At 42.2% G+C, this 13,475-nt stretch overlaps 1 protein-coding gene across 2 annotated transcripts in view; it reads right to left on the bottom strand.

Annotated features, from left to right (window-relative positions):
- The window catches only part of CDH11 (cadherin 11), a 204,898-nt gene that overhangs the window by 136,251 nt on the left and 55,172 nt on the right, over positions 1–13,475 (bottom strand). For both annotated transcript variants that reach the window (XM_029925553.1, XM_029925552.1), the window contains exon 2: positions 4,423–4,546. The gene's annotated coding sequence lies outside the window, so the exon portion shown is untranslated. The remainder of the gene's footprint in view (positions 1–4,422; positions 4,547–13,475) is intronic.

The raw sequence follows: 13,475 nt of genomic DNA, 5'->3' as shown, positions 1-13,475 counted from the left end.
TTCATTGTTGTATCCCCAGATGACTGTGTCCTATTGTCTTATTTCCAGTGCTAGTCCCATGGCTAAAACAAGAAGAGTTCTCAAGAGATGCCTGATAAGTGAACATATACAGGGTTCTCTTTGCCTCTCCTGATAGGTTACCTCTCACTGAGTGCATACACTCAGCTGCATACTAATGCATTAGCCAGAAGCCCGGCTCTCCCTTATAACCCAGGTGGAGATTTAGGTCATGGCCATCCCAAAAGGTCTGTAACATAATTGTCCTCCAAGTTCATTAAGGCTGCAAAAGAACTGGAAGAGTCAGTGCTCAGGACAAGAGACCCTGACTCTACCCATTGTTAATCAGATGTCCCTTGGTTAGTTCATGGTAACCTCTCTGGACCTCTGGGTCCTCATCTACAAAAGACTCGTGATGACTGCACATACCACTCAAAGTTCTGGTGATATCCAACAAGATCATGAGTGTAAAGCACGGAGCACAGTGCCTGCACGTGGGCATGCTCATTAAATGTCATTCTTACTGTTATTATCAGGAGTGGTCTCTGCATTTTGTTCATCATTAGTTAAATAAAGCAAGATCAAAGAACCACAACTTTGGTTAGAGTTTTTTTCCCCTGTAGTATTGATTCAGGCAGAGATAGGACATTCCTGTTGCCTGGTACACAAGAGCTTCCTGTAATTCTTAGCTGACTGCGGTCCTGACAGTCACATCGTACAGACTGAAGATCCGCAACGAAGTCAGCAAGTGGACTGAGTGTCTGTTTTTTATTCAAGTGACACCAGTTATAGACAGATACTTGGCCTCTTTCTCTACAGTGGCCTACATCCCGAAATAGGAAATGTGTGTTCACAGACAGACCCAGCAGGCACAGGGGGTTAGAAGGCAGGCTGCCAACATTTCAGACTATCAGGGACAATGCACTACCTGGTGGATACTTCAGCACAGGTGAGCTGTCCCCCAGGCAGCTTTCTGGGATTGATTTTTTGACAAATGAAAGATAATTGGATGACCTGTGACCACTAGCCCCTGCTGATTACCATTCAGGAGAATCTCAATGTGTATAAGCTTCTCATGAACATAAGGGAAAATCCTTTTCACTTCAAGACATTCATATCTGTGCCCCCGTGCCCTACTATAAAAGCCCCGCCAGGGAGCAGGGCTGAGAAACCCTATCCTGTAGCGACCCCAGGTCATTCCTCCTTGCTCTGAGGAGACACCTAAGTAAAATGTGTGCCAGGAATGAAGCTCAAGTGGATCTCTCTGGAGGTCTGCCTGAGAGCTGAGCCTATAAGCCCAAACCATGTCATCACCATTTGTGAAAAGTTTTCTCTCTACCTGATCTCACTCTTTTTTCTTCCGTACTTGGATTTTGAGTACTTTATACAAAGCAACTTGACTGGAAACCCCCCACCTCCCCCACCCCAGGAAAAAGGGAATTCCCCTCTCATCTCTGCCTTCAAGAAATGCTGGCACTGTGAACTGATGGGGCCAAGAATCTGAGTCTTGAGCCTAAGTTGTTGGCTTATTTTGTTTTGGTCTTCAAAAACCTTATAGTATAATCATGAACCGTCTTTCCTTTCTTCTAGGTAAATAAAGTAAAGTAAAGTTAAGTTAAAGTAAAGTAAAATCCTTTCTGTAAACAGAATCTTAGCCTGAAAGATCAAATGGCCATTCTGTCTATACCAGGCTATAGGTTTTTTTCAAGGATGCTAAAAGCATTAGTATAGTTTACTTTCCTTTCCTTGGAAAGAAGTTATGCAGAACTATTCAAACTAGGCTGTTCTTAATTTTTAAATAGAAAAAAACCTAGCCGATTTCCTGGAACAGAAATCAAATTCAAGTACTTTCTATTTAACTTCTGACTCTGCTTCATTGATACTTCATTCTAATTGTGCCTATTATCTAGAAAAATAGGAAATGTCAGTTGCATATCCTATTGAAGAATTCACCCAAGGAAATGAAAGAGACCCATTTGGCTTGGCAGAAATGAGATGATCACCATTCACCGACATTTCTACAGGAGGGATGCATCTCATCTGTTGAGCCAGGCTTGGGAGCAAGTGAGTGCAAAATATGCTACTTTGAGGGAAGTCAGTCACACACTGCAGATCCTACTGGTGCCTTTGCAGGGAAGGGTTGTTCTGCTCCTTGAAGAGTGGTTTCATTGGCTTATTACCATAACAAACATCAATCAGAGTAGGAGAGAAAGAGTTGGGGGACCTCCCCAAATTTGAATTTAGTCCTCAAACAGACTCACATTAAAATATGAGTGTACAAATACCCAGAAAATCGCCAAAGATTTACAGGTCTAATTACAGGGAATGACCATCTATGGAACAAAAGCTTGTGTGGGCTTCAAGAAGAGAGTCCTGCCTCATGTGGAGGAAATATTTTTTTTGTCCTAACAGAGCAGATTCACTCAGGGATAAGAGAAAAGAAGGGAGTGGTAAAATATATAGGCTCTAGCTAAAGTCACACTTCTCAATGATAAGAACTTCCAAGGATAAAAATTATGCAATATGGTTATTGGAAAGCTACTTATCTTCTCAAAGGCTCCTTTTTCTCATTTAGAAAATCTTGGATACATATAGTACTTATCACATTAGGTTTTTGCAAGGATTATGGGGGGTGATGCCTTTAAAGATCTTATCTGCCTGGTGCGTACTAAGCAATCAATACCTGTTAGCTGCCATTATTCTGACTTTTCTCTGTGGTAATATCAGCTCCCCTTCCTCATTTTCTATTCAAAGTATACTTACGTGTCTATTCAGATGTTTGATTAATATTTATTGAGAACCTACTTGAGGCCAGATACAGTGGTTGCAGCTAGGAACGCAGAAGGTCCCAAAGTAAATCCTATCCCTGAGAACCTCCAGGTCTAGCTGGGAAGATACCCAATTGAGCAGACAACTACAGCCCAATGTTGACATCATAGTAAACGGTGTAAATTTGGACTACTAAGGTGTTGCCTAGGAGACACCTATTGCTCAGTCTTCAGGGATCAGAGAGAATTCCTTAGACATAGCAAGGTGCAAGCCAAGACACAAAGTGCAGAAGAGTTCACCTGCAAGGAAAGAGAAATTATGGGGCTTTGGGAAAATGACAGTTGTACCCTACAGTAATCTTACAGTGGATGTGTACAGTAAGGGTGTACAGATAAATCTAGACAGCCAAACAGTGGCCGTGTCACGGAAGGGGTCCTAGAAGTTTATTAAGGAATTCATATCTCTGACATTGAAAAGATTAAGCAGAAAAATAAAATAATATCCTGACTATTGTAGGAACATTGTTTAGGATTTGTATGAAAGATGAATAGGCTAGAGCTGAAGTAACACCAGAGGCAAAATGACCTGTCAGGTGGCAACTGCTGTAATCCTGGAGAAAGAGGGTCAGGCTTATGTTTGGATGATGGCAGTGAGGATAAAGAGAAATTTAAAAATATCTATATTTCAGAGATAATCAGAGTAGCACCAGTAAGAATCAAGAGGAATAAATGGCTGTTGGAGGTAAGGGATTGAGAGGCATATGGTACCTTTCCCATGTTTCTGATCTGGGAAAATTTTGATGATACCCTGAAGTGTGACACACAGGACAAAGTGAAGGTTTAGAGGAGAAAAGCATGACTTGTATTTGGTCTCTTCATTTAAGGTACTTGGTGGACATCTGCATGGAGATGAGCCATAGACATACAGACAGATGGGTACAGAACCCTAAAATGTAGGGAGTCCTTCTGGTAGAATTAATTCTTAAATTTCTATCTGGATATTAGTCTGTCTCATAAAAATAGCTTCAGTTACCACTGAAAAGATAGAGGATATAACTGGATTCATAGAATCCTAAAACTTAAGACCTGTTAAAGACCCTAGGTCCCACTACCCTGTTGCCTAGAAAAGAGCTCATTAATCTAAGGGCACAAGGATACTGAATAGAAGAGCTGAGCCTGGGAGTTGAAATCAGCCTTTTAGCTTATGATCTTGGGTTCTGTCTTTTGAGGTCTAAAAGTCTCCTGGCCATGGGATGTAAGCCACCTTGTTCAAATTTATAGAATTACCTTCAAAAGAAGAAGAGGTGGGGAAAGGCAACATGGCAATTTTTTTAGTCTATCCAACTGAATCTTTGCTGAAGAATCTCTTTTAGTTCCTTCTTTCTCCCATGAATCTTCTGTAGTCACTCCACTTCCCCCCAAACAAACAAAAAACTATCATCTTTGTATTAGTATATAACAGATGTTCAATAAAGAGAACCCAAGAACAACAGTGAATAATCATATTCCTCAAAGCCCAAGAAAGTAGTCCAATTTCTGTCTCAGATTCTGCTTTAGATTTGTTGAAGATTCAAACAAAGGCAGTTTGGAGGGAGGGGCCTATCAGGCATCATTTCCATCTCCACATACATAGTACAGTAAAGTAGGTCCATCTTACCTTCTTCACCCATTGGATACTTGCTGCCAATTTCTATAACACACTCCACCCATCTGATTGGTCACTCAACAAATGACAACAGGAACGAGTGTCACAGGCCACTGAGCCAAAAATACAGTGATTTCTGCAAAAAGTGAAAGGACCATTATTAATCTAAAAGTGACATGAATCAATAAAATGACACACTACTCGACATTGGGGATGCACAGTTGTATAGACAGACTTTTCTTGGAGGAGAATATCCCAGATGCAGAGAGAGAGATGTAAACAAATTATCACAATTGTGTGGAAAATGGGAAAAACCTACCACGGGTTTAAAGGTATCAAAAGACGGTGTGACTGTGTGTGCATTTGGTACTTTGACAAAAAGATAAAGGTAGCCATTCACCCAGCCTCTTATAACATGCTACATACATCACATACTTTTGCTCCAGAACTAACAACAAACCTTTAGGGGGATATGAAGTTTTGGAGCCAGTTTCTGAGACAGCCCACATTCTGAGTCCAAAGTAGGTACCTTCCCTCCACGAGGGAGAAGCACTGTTCTAGTGCCGCCAGATCCTTGCAGAATGACAGTCTCAAGGGCAAAGAGTGACAGCGGGTGGCAGCGGTGATAGGAGATGTCCTCCCTACACCAGCAGAGCTGAGCAGACAGCTGCAATTCTTGATCAAGATTACATTCCTCTCCCCTCCCCCCACCCCCGCACTACAGCACACTCTGGGTTCCGTGTGGGGGCTGTGTTCTGCCCAGATTCTGGTCTGATTCATCTCCATATCTCTCAAAGTGTCTAACACATTTCCTAGCCCAGAGCAGCTGTTCAATGTATATCTGTTCAGTGAATGAAGAGTCGAACACAGAGTGTCTGAACAGCTGTCGTGTTCAAAAACTGAGGCACTGAACCAAGGAAGGTGGTGGCTGGCATAGCTTTAACACAACAACATAAAGGATTTCTTGAATGTCCTTCATCTCTAGGGCTTCTACCTTCTAGGATCAACCCAGTCTGCATTCAGAACTGAGACAGCTTCTTATTTGACTTTCTTTATTATGCTTCCTTTGTGCTTCCGAATCCACTTTTCCTTGGCTCATCTTGGTTCCTCCAACAGCTCCTCACACACATGCCTTCTGCTAAACAACAATAACAGCAGCACCAGCAGCAACAGCAAAAAGCAAAAACCCTTCTTGGCGAATGGCTGAAGATAAATTATAAATCTAAACTGTGTCCATAGCATTTTGATTTGGTGACGGTAGTGAGAACATTGTCCTACTGTGTGCTACTCCTAGGATGTCGATCCCAGTTGCACTGGGATTATTACCAGATGGACATGGCATCCAATCATAGAGAAAAAGCCACATGGACAATTCATACCACCCATAACTGATGAAGGACCCTACTTTGTGACCACCTTGGATGTTGAGCTAGTTTCCAAAAATATCCCTCTCCCAGGTAAACCTTACTCCCAGGTATTCATGCTGCATCACCCCTTCCACGTGAATCTGAGCTGTCCCTGACTCACCCATGAGACACAGCAAAGTGACACTCTATACTTTCAGAAGTTAAGTCATAAGAAATCGTGTAGCCTATCTGTTCTCTTGGAAAGCTTCATCTGGGAGAAGTCCGTTGTCATGTCAGAAGTCTGACTATTCTAGACCTGCACGCTGTGAGGAAGCATAGCTAGCCATGTGGAGAAGCTGCGTAGATAGAGAGAGAGAGATGCCCAGCCATACCTAGCTATTCTAAGCATCCAAGCTGAGGTGCCAGATGGCAGACAAAGATGCCATCTTGGTCATCCAGCTCAGTCAAACCTTCTTGTGACTCCAGCCATCTGACTACACGGCGTGAGAGACCCTAAGTAAAAACCACCCAGATGACTTCACTATACTCAACTATAAAAGGTAATAGTGAATTGTTAGAAGTCGCTAAATTCGGGACAGCATGTTACTCAGCATTGGAGAACTAGTACACCATAAATGGAACAGACATCTGCTACCAGCCTCACCGATGTATTCTCTTTAAACACATATCACCACTCTGGCTGTCATGAGCCCATCTGGGTATCTCACCTCACCACTCAAAGGGTAAGACTCGTCCCCAAAGTGTGCGGCCAGTAACACCCCAGGTGGGACCAGAATGTAGCAAGGCAGACATGATAGACTATGCTCCTTCTGTTTGCCTCCCCCTGTATGCAGTCAGTGAATAGCCAGTGTGCTTTTCAAAGTTTACTTCTCAAATCCATAAAAACGAATTGAAGTCCCACTTTGCCTCACATTGTTTACCTCCCTGCAAAGTATCCCCTATAAAACTACTTTCACCAAAAACCTGGCCCAGACAATTAAGAGCTTTGGAAGGAAAGCAAAAAGAGCCGGGTGAATTGTCTATGAATTCTGATCACTGCAAACATTCGAGAAAAAGGGGATATAGGTTCTGTGGGAAATGTTGCTATACGGCTGTACCGTGTTTCTTAGAAAAGAAAACAATGACAGAAGAAATACTGGCTGTTTTTGCACTTTCAGCAGACTCGAATGGGTATGAGAGGGCTATGCATGCATGCTCCCTGTCTCCTCTTTCTGCACTGCAGTTCCTGCTTGGAATTTTCATTTTCCCTCCTCTCCGCCACAGCTCATGATTCCCCAGGACTTGGAATCATGTGTTCCCTTCTGAGCCAGGGAAATGCAACCCAGCACTGTGGCTCCCCACCACCCCACCTACTCTCAGAGTGACTCCCCTTCCTTTCTCAAGGCCTGTGTGCTGTCACGGGCCCTCTCCCAGGACAGAGTCACTGCCTGCTTCCAGCCCCATCCAGTGCTGTGCTCAGCGGTCCCAAAGCCCTGAGCCTCCTAGGGGCACAGACGTGACATGCAATATATTACTACAGAGAAATGGAGAAATCAGGAAAAAGAATGCTGTGAAGCCAAGGGCGTCAAGCAGGATAGAGCAGATCCTTAGTGAGCATACCAAAAAGCAAGGAGAAAAGCCAGGGAAGGATTGGGATATGATTGTGGCAGACTTCTCTTGCCGAACTCCGAGTGTTTAGAAGGCTCGTTCATGCGAATCCATAGGCTTTCTTTTGACCCATGAGTCATACTGCTGTCCCTCTCTGATAATCTCTGCTCTACATCATATGCTTTGGCTTATAGAACTTTGTATGGATCCTCCCTGAGAATGTGGACTCAGGCAGGCCAGACAGGGGCCAGGTTCATTGTTAACAGTACAAGGACAATAAAAACAACACTGTGTGGTGCTGGGGTCGGGGAAGGGGAAGGGCTGAAGTATATGTGAATTAAAATAGTCCCCATCCATCAACACATGCTCCAGGCTCCCGGGCCACTTACTGTGTATGCAGTGCTCGTGTGGGTATGGCACCGAGGGTGGCAGGTGCAAAGGGAAAGAGTTGTTACTGAGGGGAGCAGGGGAGGTCAAGGGGACAGTGACAGCTCCATGTTACAGGTAAACACACTCAGGCTAAGCAGGAAGGGCCCAAGTGTTTAGAGCAAGGAAGCAGCTGAGCGGGATTGGATCACCAACAATCCACTCCTTTCCTGCCAGATTTGAGAACCCACAGTGAGACCTACTTCCTGGGGTAAATCATGCTATTCCTCTAGTGTGTCACCCCAGAAAACTACGTTTTGGTATAACAGTACAACAAGGGATTTCAGGAGTGACTGAACCGAACTATGATTAAACATATTACAGTTAAACAAACAAATGAAATATCAGGTTTCTGAAACTGCCGATTTTTGGCCAAGAAGTCAAGCAAGGCCATATGTTTTTCTGCTGTGATGGAAAGATCAAGTGGTTTCGCTGATTCTGCTGTGTCTTTTTCTTGTTCTGTGGCCGGGGAAGGGGGCACTAGATGATCCTGTCAGCAGGGGTTTCTTCCTTTTATCGGTGTTATATGTTCCTGACATTGTTGAAAAAATGAATAAATCCAGTTAATAATCATCACTGGGTGTTTCTCTTTCCTGTAAAGAAATTATTGCCAAAGTTCCAAAACCATATGGTGAAACATATTTTGTAAGATCGGTTTATAGATTCTGATTTTTTTTTTAAATGGGGGAAAGCAGTGAGGATACATTTAATTTAAAATCCATGCTTTGGGGCACAAGAGTGGCTCAGTCAGTTGAGCATCTGACTCTTGATTTTGCCTCAGGTCATGATCTCATAGTTCATGAGACTGAGCCCTGCATCGGCCTCTGTGCTGATGGTGTGGAGCCTGCTTGGGATTCTCTCTCTCTCTCCCTCTCTCTCTGCCCTTTGCCTGCTGGTGTCTGTGCTCACACTCTCTCTCTCTCTCTCAAAAAACAATATCCATGCTTTACTTCTTCCAAGCTAGTCTGACGTTGAGAAATCTAGACCTCTCTGAGCCTCAATCTCCTCAGCATAAAATGGAGATAATAACCATTTTGTAGGATTATGTTAAGAACAGTGATAACAACCGTATAACCTCACCCAGAGGAGGCACTCAATAATCAGTAGCTGTGATTATGAAAAGATATAGATTGTGCTTTTTCCATTGTGCATGATTTAAAAAGTAGTTTTACCTTTTATCGTAGATTTGCTATTCATAAAGCTCTCTGGTAGAAGTATGTGCATCTATAGAGAAGTAATATTCGTGTATTTTGTGTACATCATATATAACATATCCTTAATATTAATCTTCAAGGATTTCCCACATCATTCTCTTGCAGAGGAGGAAACTGAGTCCCAAAGAAGTTCTGGGATCCCTCCAAGTTCCCCGCCTCAGCTCAGACTTCTGTTCTCACTGAATGTTCAGGGCTGCCAGCTGCTCACAACTCATTCCTTCCTGCAAAACCTCCAAGGCCGGCTCCTCACCACCTGGACAGGGATGATGCCCAATGTCTGACCATAATTACAAGAAAACATCCATAAAGAAGTCCTGGGCTCCAAATGGATTTGACACAGTGGCCCTTTAAATCAAACTCTTAACACGATTTTCTTTATTTCTCTTTAGCACTTTTTCTAAGTAAGCCATGCCTTTAGAGGCACCTAATACAAAGTGACAACCTTCACCATTTTCCAAAGCGCCGTGGACGGCCATAGAGAGAGTCCATTGTCACCATGGTAATTACCGCACAATACCTGGCGGCCAATGGACAGTCAGGAGGCTCAGGCAGCGGCTGAATCCGGCATTGTCCGGGCCCGATAAAAAGATTAGAAGCCCTGAAAAGCCGGGGAGCAGGATCTCACAGCTCTTTCGCTGGGCCCTGAAAGGACCATTGTGCTGCCACCATAAATTCTGGGTTCTCCGGGCACTTGACAACTGAAGCCAGGGACAATAGAATTCTTGTGTCCAACAAAACACTCCTTGTCCAATGCCAGTCTTATCAGCCGCATTTACAAATGTCTTTCGTTGTACCCAAATAATTCCCTATTAGAAAGACTATTGGGAGCAGAACTAAATAAATATTCACAGCCTTTGTAATATCGTTGGGAAATGAATAAACAAACAGTCATCTAGCATATGAGCAAGCCTCCTGCTACTCTACATTTTATCCCTATTTCTTGCCCAAATGATGTCTTTTTGATTTCTCTCCATTAACAGGTCAACAATTGTGATCCTGGAAGCTCCACTTTTATTTGCCACCTACTACATACCCCCGATCTACACCACCTCGGTGTGTCTGCGTGCATTTTTCTTTTAACTAATCTTGCCATCAGCACTGGAGAGGGCTTGTCTTACTCAGTTCCTACCTCCTAGAAGAGAAGGGAATTAAACCTCAGAGAAGTTAAATTAACTTACCCAACATGACACAGCTAATTAATAATAGTAAAATAAGAATTCCAACCTAGATTTCCCTTGCTCCTAAGGGTTGCCTTCCCACTTTGCCATGATGATTTCTCTACTGAATAAAAAAGGAATGAAACATCAGAATAAGGGGGAAATCTAAGCACATCCACTGTAAAAGTCGCAAATATACATAGAGTCTGTTTATATACTGTTATTGAACCTGAGAGGAACATTTACAATAGAAGGAAAATAAAAAGGCTTTCTTCAGGAGAGTGCGTTTTATTTTTGCCCTAGAATACCAGCCACTTTATATTTTAACCTTTTAGGGAGGAGGGAGAGGTAGCAAGCAAATCCAGCTTAAAGAAGGTTTCAGGGATGTCCCTTCAGTCCACCGGTAAAGTTTTAGAAAGAATCAGTGGGGTAAACAGAGCAGTCAGGGCACATACAGCCACAAATGCCCAAAACAACACTAATGTGCCCTCCTGCAGTGTATTTTATTTTACCCATTTGTCTCAGTGTTGTGAATGAACAAACATCTCAGCATTTGATAGTAAATCACACAGCAAAACAGAAACTCCTTTCTTGAGGGAAGCATTTACTAGAGGATAATGATCTTTACATTAAAAAATCTGAACACATTGAAACTCTAAATGGTTCCCTTTCAGGTCGGGAGATGTCCATCCTGGAGAACACAGCTTATGTGTCTCTCCCCAGTTTGCCCCCAGCCTCATGTCCTGCCCAGGTAAGTAAGGCCTGCTGTGCACCTTTGTTCCTCTAGATTTTTCTCAGCCAGGAAGAGCTCTGTTACTATGTCTGTCTGCCTCTTCCAACGTTGCATTCAAAAAAATTCTGGAAGGAAGAAGTTACATCTTATACTCATTTTGGCTGACCTGGGTCAGTACATGCCTAACCCTCAACAAAGCCTTGCTTATTAGAGAAATAGATGAATGGTAGTAATTAAATGCACAATCATAAAACTATATATTTTAAAAAATTAAAATATAAAAATCTAATCTTTTTATTACCTGATGTCAAAGTAGAAATATGATTTGTAATTTTTTTAAGGAGTGTCATGATGTCCTCACTTGGCCCAAATTATGCAGCCTTGATAAAAGCAATGTTGAGCTGTTTTGGTTTGTTTTCTAAAATAGTTAAAATCTATAGTTTAGGCTATCTTTTTGGAAACATTTGGCGATCAACAAGACTAGAAAACCAACAGGTTCTTCCTGACTGACTGATGGTAAATCCATGTGTTTGTGTAAGAACTGAGTTTGAAAAATGTGATTGATGTTTCCCTAATACTTCAGATGCCAAATGAAGCATTTAATCACCTTTGAGGATTTACAGGCATGGTTATAGTCAGGTACATTAGGACATGGTTATAGTCATGCACCTAAGGGCATGGTTCTAGCCATGTATATAAGGTCATGGTTATAGTCATGTACACGTGACATGAACAATTTCATCTTGTCTGTACTCCCAGGGGCCAGGTGTTATGTAGACTCAACTTAATCCAAACAGACAGAGAAAATATTAGTGTTTTGTAATTTTGAGAGTTTGTAATGTGCAGGTCCCAGGCTAAGTACTTTCACATAATACATAATGTAATGTTATAACAATCTTATACATCAGGTACTATGATTTTCTTTATTTCATAACTAGGAAATTGAGGCTAAGAAAGATGGAGTAGAGTGCCCTCATTCATAGAGCTACAAAGCAGTGAAGCCAGGATTTGGACACAGGGAGTCTGAATCAAAGCGATTCATCCAACAGTCATACTCAATTGTTTTTGTAGACGTACATTAGGGCACTAATTTAGGGAAGTAGTCCAATGATTTTTTTTAAGTGATGAGTGACTCCATCACTTTACCAGACTACCGAACTATCCAGAGAGAGAAAGAGAGAGAGAGAGAGAGAGAGACAGAGAGAGAAGCTGCTGATGAGGCACCTCCAAAGAAGTAGTGAACAGCATATAACCCAAGGCCTGAGACTTTATATTTAACAGTATATCAAATTTGGGGATCTTCCAAACAACGAAGAAATCAACTTACTTGCAAAATGCCATGTTCATAAAGTCAAAGAAGTATTCACACACACATATACACACACACAAGCGCAGCAGAATTTTTGCTGTGTGCTGGAAATACTCAGGGTCTGCTACTGCCTCTCAAAGTAAGAAAAGCTAGCTGCACAGTCTGTAGCAACGCATCTGATTTATGATATTATAGGAGAGTGTTCTCTCTTGGGGCCATTATGCTTGGAATGAAACCAAACAAGGTTTCTCAAAATTAAGTGGGACTATCCTTCTGCAATGAAAATTAAGTTAAGGAAAAATGCTGTTTTGTCATATGCCTCTTCTTGGACACTGATTCTGAAGATACAAACTGTACAAATTCATATTGCTCATAAGCATCACAAAGGCAAAAACGTGTGTGTTTTCTCCTCCATTGTACGTCCATTGGTCGAAGTCACAAACTAAATGCTTCCAAATAGCTCTGGAAGAATTGAACTGGTAAATAAAGAACTGAGTCCCCGATACTGAGGTGCAAAGTGCCTCTGAAGGCCCACAGTGGGTGGGGACTTCTAATTTCCTTCAGGCACAGATGTGAATTTGGCCACAGAGGGGCTGACATGAGCTGGCAGGTGTGAGTCTAGCAAGCACTCTGCATCCCCATCACACCTCATTAAGTTTACCGGATTCATCCGGGGTCAGCAGGGGAAGCAGGCGATTTAAATGTTTCAGTTATACTTTGCTGCATTTTATTGGTAGAATAATATTCTTCACTTGTATGCACAAATTTTGACATTCTTGAAGATCTACAGAAAACTCAAATGCCAATATCAATTATACATTATCACCATAGAAAGCTTTATCTAGGTTATTCCCCCAGACTCACACATACACACATACCCTCAATGTTCTATTTCCTTTGTTTTCATCATTTTTTATTTATGTTTTTAAAAGTTTATTTATTTATTTTTGAGAGAGAAAGTGTGAAGGGAAGGGGCTGAGAAAAAGAGAGAGAGAGAGAGAGAGAGAGAGAGAGAGAGAAAATCCCAAACAGACTTCATGCTGACAGTGGGTTTGAACCATGAGAAAGAGACAGAGAGAGAGAGAGAGAGAGAGAGAGAGAGAGAGAGAGAATCCCAAGCAGACTTCATGCTGACAGCGGGTTTAAACTAAAGAACCTTGAGATCATGACCTGAGCTGACTGATACCGAGAGTCAGATGCTTAACTGATTGAGCCACTCAGGCACCCCTTCATCCGTTTTTAAATACTCAAAGGATTACAAATGAAGTCTGC

The sequence above is a fragment of the Suricata suricatta genome, chromosome 16 (assembly GCF_006229205.1).
Source record: "Suricata suricatta isolate VVHF042 chromosome 16, meerkat_22Aug2017_6uvM2_HiC, whole genome shotgun sequence".
Classification (NCBI taxonomy): Eukaryota; Metazoa; Chordata; class Mammalia; order Carnivora; family Herpestidae; genus Suricata; species Suricata suricatta.
Note: the sequence above shows the minus strand (reverse complement) of the source record. Positions and strands in the feature narration are given on the sequence as shown.